The sequence below is a fragment of the Lontra canadensis genome, unplaced genomic scaffold (genome assembly GCF_010015895.1).
Source record: "Lontra canadensis isolate GAN:19392208 unplaced genomic scaffold, GSC_riverotter_1.0 scaffold7, whole genome shotgun sequence".
Taxonomy (NCBI): Eukaryota; Metazoa; Chordata; class Mammalia; order Carnivora; family Mustelidae; genus Lontra; species Lontra canadensis.
This window is the reverse complement of record NW_022631001.1, coordinates 3,081,986-3,089,662: the sequence shown is the minus strand read 5'-3', so window position 1 is coordinate 3,089,662 and position 7,677 is coordinate 3,081,986.

Sequence of the window (7,677 nt, the reverse complement as noted above, 5' to 3'; positions counted from 1 at the left end):
CTTTTTTTTCACAATGTAAATAGTAAATATTTGATGTCAATATTAAACAACACACTAATGCATAAACAATGGACCAAATAAGAAATCAAACAGCAAATCAAAATATGTCTGAATACAAAAGAAAAAGAAAACACAATATTCTAAAACCTATGGGATGCAGCAGATGGTAGAGTTAAATTTCTGCTATATATGCTTGTATTAATAAAAGAAGTTCAAATAAACAACCTTACACCACGAGACACTAGGAAAAAAAAAAAAAGAAAGAAACTTAACTGAAATTTAGTAAAGGAAAGAAATAACAAATCAAGATGAGAAATAAATAAAATAGAGACCAGAATGAACAATAATGTAACATTGAAAATAATGACCAGTTTTAAAATGCACACCACACACACACACACACACACACAACTGGCACTGCTTTCACTGCATTAACTAAGAAAAAAAAGAAAGAAGTCCCAAAAGTGTAAATGAGAAATGGAAGAATAAACAATACAACAGATAACAAAAGAAATATAGTGTGGTAACATATTATTATAAACTATATGCTAACAAATTTGAATTTAGGAAAAAAAAAACAGATAATTCCTAAAAACATGTAAGTTACCAAGAATGAATCATGATTCTTGAATCCAAGAGGTAGGAAATTTTCTTAGGCCAATAAAAAGAATGAAAGTTAAATTAGGAATCAAAAATCTTTCAGCACAGAAAAGCCCAAGACCGTATGCTTTCATTAATAAATTCTACCAAACACTTTAAAAAGTAATTATTGACAGTCTTTATCAAAATTTTACAAATAATGGAAAGAGGGAACACAGTCAAAATCATTCCATAAGGTAATACTACCTTGACACCAAAACAGGGTAACAACAACACAAGAACAAAAAGGTCTATCTGAAAAAAAAAAAGTTAAAAAAAAAAAAGAGTCTATCTGACATATAAGTATTGTGAGTCAGACTTTCTTTGACATCTATTTGCATGATAAATATTTGTCCACTGCTTCACTTTCAATCTGCATGTGTCTTTAGGTCTAAAGTGTGTCTCTTCAGACAGCATGTAGATGGGTCTTTTTTTTTTTTTAAATCCATCCTGACACCCTATGTCTTTTGATTAGTGCGTCTATTTACATTAAAATTAATTATTGATAGATATCTATTTAGTGCTATTTAATTACTTGTTTTGTTGTTTCTGGAGATTTTCTCTGATTCTTTCTTGTCTTTGTTACTTTTGATCTCTTCTCTGCACTCAAAGAGTCACCTCTAATATTTCCCACAATGGTGTTTTAGTGGTTATGAATTTCTTTAGTATTTTTTTGTCTGCGAAACTCTTTATCTCTCTTCCATTCTGAGTGATAGCCTTGGTGGATAGAGCATTCTTGCCTGAAGATTTTTTCCCCAGTCAGCACATTGAATACATCATGCCTCTCCCTTCTGGTTTGCCAAATTTCTATTAAGAAATCTCCAGCTAGCCTTATAGTTTTTCCCTTTTAAGTTAAGAGTTTCTTTTATCTTGCTGCTTTTAAGATATTTTCCTTATCACTATATTTTGCAAATTTAATTATAACATGTCTTGCTATTGCTCTGCTTTTGTTGATTTTGATTGGAGTTGTCTGTACTTCCTGGATCTGGATGCCTATTTCCTTCTCCAGATTAGGGATGTTTTCTGCTATCATTCCTTGTTAAAAATTTTCTGCCCCCCTTTCCCTCTGTTTATCTTTTTTTTTTTTTAAGACTTTGTTTATTTGAGATAAAGAGAGGCAGAGATAACAAGAAAGAGAACAAGCAGGGAGAAGAGGGAGAAGCAAACTCCCAGCTGAGCAGCGAGCCTGACATGGGGCTCAATCCAAGGACCTGGATCTGAGCTGAAGGCAGATGCTTAACTGACTGAGCCACCCAGGTGTTCTCCCTCTGTTTTTCCTTTGGGACTCCTATATCACATTTGATGGAGTCACCGAGTTCCCTAAGTCTATTCTCATGTTGCTATTCTTCTTTATCTCTTTTGTTCAACTTCACTATTGTCCATTAGTTTATCTTCTTGGTTACAAAATCCTTCCTCTGCTTTTTCCAACTTGCTCTTTGTTGCATCAAGCTTATTTCTAACCTAGTTTATTACATTCTTCATCTTTGTTGATTTTATTTTAGCATTTTTATCTATGTGGTAAGAGTCTGACTGATGTCTTCTATTCTTTCTTCAATCCTCATGATTGTTGCTTTAAATCTTCCATCAGACATGTTACTTATATCTGTTTTGCTTAGATCTCTGACCATGGGCTTATCTTCTTCCATTTGGGATAAATTCCTCTGCTTTACCATTTCATCTAAGTCTCTGCCTTCTTCTCTGTGTTATAAAAGCCAATTCTGTCTCTGGCTCCTGAAAGTAATGGGGTTATGAAGAAGAGGTCATGTAGGGCAGGACCTAGTGCTTTAGGGAATGTCTCTGGTATATGCTGTATACACTCTGCTGTTGTGGTTTGGCTGCTCTATCCTTTAGATCAGTCATCTGCAGAGGCTATCCTTGCCTGTTGTGGGCAGTGTTTGGTCCCTCACCTGAATGTGGCATGTTTTAACTAGGTATGCTCCAATCTGCTTGTGAAATGAGACCTAACATTAACTCCACCAGAACTGAGGCCCTGAAGAACTCTTTGGTTCCAGAAATAGGGTGTGGACAGAGCTTTGTGCTGGTCTTATGGGAGAAGTTCCTGCCATACTGGAACTGAAGCAAGCTAGATCAAGAAGGACGGTCCCACCAGAGTGCATGGGTGTGGCACTTGCAAGTTAGGCAGCCAGTGTCCAAGCTGAGCTGCTTGCCTCTGGTAGCTCTGTGTTTATTCTGCGAGGTGGAGTAGGGAAAAGGTTCCAGCCAGCTCCTTTGTTTTTAGGTCTTACAATCTAATTATAAAAGTATTTAATTGTAACTTATAGAATAATTTAAACTATAGTACCGATGGTAATGTGTTTTTATTATTACCAAACTCGTGTATGAAAAAAATAAGCCAGATCTTATTGATATTAGCCCTAGAGATCAACTAATGGTCATAATTTGCAATATTCATGCAGGATAATCACATATGTGGTGGCGATAGAGGTGAGGGAAGCAGTTTTATTATTAGGACAGTCCTCCATCTAATTCAATTCATTGCCCATGTGGTGAATTTCTTTTTGTTTTATTTTATTGTTATTATTAAATTTGAATATATTTGACACACAATGGCATATTAATTATAGGTTATAACTTAATAATTTGACAAGTTTATACATTTATGTTATGTTCATCACAAATGTAGCTACTATCTCTCTTGTTAAGTTGCTATTATAATACCATTGACTGTATTCCTTATGCTGTGTCTTTTATTCCTGTGACTTAATCATTCCATAACTGGATACTCTGTCTCCCTTTCATCCATTTTTCCCAACTTCTTATTTACCTCCACTCTAGCAACCACCAGTTTGTTTGCTGTATTTATACAACCGATTCTACTTTCTACTTGTTTATTCATTTTTTTTTTAAAGATTCCACTTGTGAGTGGAATTACATGGTATTTGCCTTTCATAGTCTGACTTATTTCACTTAGCATAATACCTTCTAGGTCCAACCATGTCGTCTCACATAATATGATCTCATCCCTTTTTTATGGCTGAGTAATATCTATGTATCATCTATCTATCTATCTATCATCTATCTCTCATCTATTTATCTATTGATCATCTATCACCTATATCACATTGTCCTTATCCATTTGTCTATTGATATTACCTTAGCTTGCTGCTATATCTTGGCTATTGTAAATAATGTTGCAATAAGCAAAGGGGTGCATAACTCTTTTAAAAATTAATATTTTCATTTTCTTTGAGTAAATACTCAGTAGTGGAATTATTGGATTATATGTGTTTCTCTTTTTAATTTGTTTTCCAAAAAAATTTTTTTTTTTTAGTTTTTATTTTAATTTCAGTTAGTTAACATAAAGTTTTCTTTTAGTTTCAGGTGTATACTTCTAATTTTTTTTTTAAAAACCTCCATACTGTTTTCCAAAGTGGCTGTACCAATTTCCATTCCCACCAATAATGCACAAGACTTCCTTTTTCTCTGTATCTTTACCAATGTTTGTTAATTCTTGTCATTTTGATTTTAACAATTCTAGCTGGTATCTCTTTGTGGTGTTGATTTGCATTTCCCTGATAAGAGATGTTGAGTATCTTTTCATGTGTCTGTTGCCCATCTGTATGTCTTCTTTAGAAAAATGTCTATTCAGGTCCTCTGTGCATTTTAAAACCAGATTTTTTTGCTGTTGAGTTTTATCAGTGTGTGTATATATATATATGTATATATATATATACATACATATATATATATACATATATATATATATGGTCATATATATCATATATATCATTTGCTGGTATCTTTTCCCTCCCAGTATGTTGCATTTTTATTTTATTGATGATTTCCTTTCCTGTGCAGAAGCTTTCTTTTTTTTTTTTTAATGTAGCCCTAATAGTTTATTTTTCCTCTTATTTTCTTTGCCTTAGGAGTGATATCTAGAAAAAAATTGTTGCTATGGCTAATGTCAGAGAAATTACTGCCTCTTTTCTCTTCTAGGATTTTTATGATTTCAGTTCTCAGACTTAGGGCTTTAGTCCATTTTGAGATTATTTCTGTCTATGGTGTTAGAAAGTGGTCCAGTTTTATTATTTAACATGTAGCTCTCCAGTTTTCCTAGCATAATTTACTGATAAGACTGTCTTTCCCCCATTATATATTCTTACCACTTTTGTAATAGATTGATTGATTGTATAATCATGGGTTTATTCCTAGGCTCTCTGTTGTGTTCTACCGACCTATGCGTCTATTTTTCTGTCAGTACCAAATTGTTTTCATTACAATAATTTTGTAATATACCTTGAAATCTGGTATTGTGATACCTCCAGGTTTGTCCTTCATTCTCATGATTGCTTTGGCTATTCAGGGTCTTTTATGATTCCATAAAAACTTTAATATTATTTTTTCTAGTTCTGTGAAAAATGCTATTGGTATTTTGATCAGTATTGCATTGAATTTGCAGATTGCTGTGGGTAATATGGACATTCTTTCAACCCATGGATAATCTTTCCATGTCTTTGTGTCATCTTCAATTTCTTTCATCAGGGTTTTATAGTTTTTGGAGTATTGATCTGAGAAATGTGCCAACTTAACTTATTCTTTATCAAAATGGATCCCTCTTATTTATTTTTATTGTCTAATTGCAGTATCTAGGGCTTCCAGTACTATGCTGAATAAAAGTGATAAGACAGGACATCCTTGTCTTGTTCCTGACCTTAAAGAGAAACTCTCAGATTTTCACCACTGGGTCTGATGTTAGCTGTTGACTTTTCATATATGGCATTAATTTTGTTGAAGTATGTTCCCTCTAACTGCAGTTGTTGAGAGTTTTTATCACAAATCAATGTTAGAAATTGTCCTATGCTTTTACTTCATCTATTGAGATGATCATATGTTTTTTATCTTTGTTTTGGTGATTTGGTGTATAATGTTGGTTAATTTGTGAATACTGAATCATCCTCACATTCCAGGAATAAATCTCACCTATTCTTTGTGAATGATCTTTTCAATGTATTGCTCTATGTGGTTTGCTATTAGTTTGCTAAGGATTTATTTATTTATTTAATGACCTATAAAAACAGATAAAAATTGTGTTCATTGTCTGTGAAGTTATGATGAAATTAGGGAATAGAAACACACTTGAAAAATGTGATTCTAAATTCCCAGCTGGGCCCCAAATCCATCAAAACAAAATGAAACAAAATAGAATATAAGCAGAAAATGAATATATGTTAAATTTTTAGAATAAATATACTTGCATTTCTTGAGCTATCCCACTTATACCTAACTTTTTTAGCAAACATCTATAAAGTGCATTAAAGATTTCCAAGTATTTTCACTTAACTTTTTAAAAATATAATCACCACAGAAATTGTAATGAAGGAGAAAGGAATTTTTATAATCATTATGTTGCTGAAGAAACTGTGGGCCTGAGATTTTCCTAAACAAGTTTATAGCCCTACAATTGATAATGAAAAAGCAAGGATTTGAACCTGCCCACTTCTCAAGTTATCAATCTATTATATTTCTCATAATAGCTCACAGTTAGATGAGTGTTTGCTGATAACACTTGAAAGAGAGATTTAGGGCAATTCATATTAGTCCTATTGCTAGTATGCCAGAAGTCAAACTAAAGCCTACTTTACTGCTACTTACATAGTATAATTTAACTCTGGTGCCTTTTCCCCCTTATACTTATGTATTATTTTCTCTTAAAAACTAAAGCACTTCGTAGACATTATCTAATTAAACCTCACAAATTTCTTTTTGAGGTGATATGAAGTAAATGTTATTCATTTTTCTCTTCTATATTTATATCTCCGTTAAGAGCTACAGAGGGCATAGTGAACTGATAGCTTATAATTAGTCTTCTTGAATTTAAAGGGGGAAAAAGCTCATACCACTAAGAAGTTTACATTAAATTTATATAATAACAATAGAAAAAGGAAAGCTTAGGAATTATATAACAATAGTAAGTATGAGTCTAGGTTCATACAGTGAAAGCTAATACCTTGAAAAAAATTAATCATTATTGTTGGCTATGCTAGAAAGCCTATACATTTTGCATCATATTTTCCTTTTAATGAAGATAAACAAATACCAAAAAAACAAAAGCAAAACACCCTTACATGAAATCTCTTCAAAGGTAGTGAACACTATGGAATCTTTTGACACACTGAAAACCATAATATGACTTCTCAAATAATTCAAATAGTTTTTTCTTTTTTGTAATGCTTCATATTTAACTATCTTACATATTATTTTAAAATGACCAAATGACAGTGTACTTATTTTAGGAATATAATTTCAAAAACCTAACTTGTTATTTAACAGCAAAAACTCAAACATCTAGCTTAGCATTTGATATCTTGAGTCTATATGTTATTAGGTTTGCTTGTTGCTTTTGTTCTAATGCAGATATTCAAAGAAATTCTCAGAAATCTATATTACTACTCTGTTACATTCTCTGTTCTTCCTTTTTCTAATTCATCTTGTATTCCTTATTATTTATTATATAAAAACTCATCAAGTATATTTTATGTATTAAACCTGAATGTATTTGTCAACATATAATATTTCAAGTTAAAAACTGTATATTGTAAGGGGCACCTGGGGTTGTTCAGTGGGTTAAAAACTGTATACTATAATATTTAATCATGAACCTAGAGATAATTATTTTGAGGCAAATCAATAAAATCCAAATAATTTGTGAGAATATTAAATATACTTAGCTGCTTTGTGTGTTGATAGACTTCAATATGTTAGAATGTTATCTCTACTCCTATTGTTGTTTTTCTATTTTTTAATACATATAAGACTAACACATAATTACTTATCCTATTATTAAATTGTATTTCTGACTTCAGCCATACCTCTATTCTATTATTTTCTTTTACATTTTTATTATATAGCTTATATTTCTTGTCATAAGCCCAAGTGTATTCATTAAAAGTACATATATAGAACTATAAGAAAATAACAAGAACAGAATAGTCAAAGCAGGCAACTGGAAGGGTGTTTAATAAGTTTTCAAAGCTTATAGAAAGATAGAAAGGGGAGGATATTGGGACTATGGCAGAG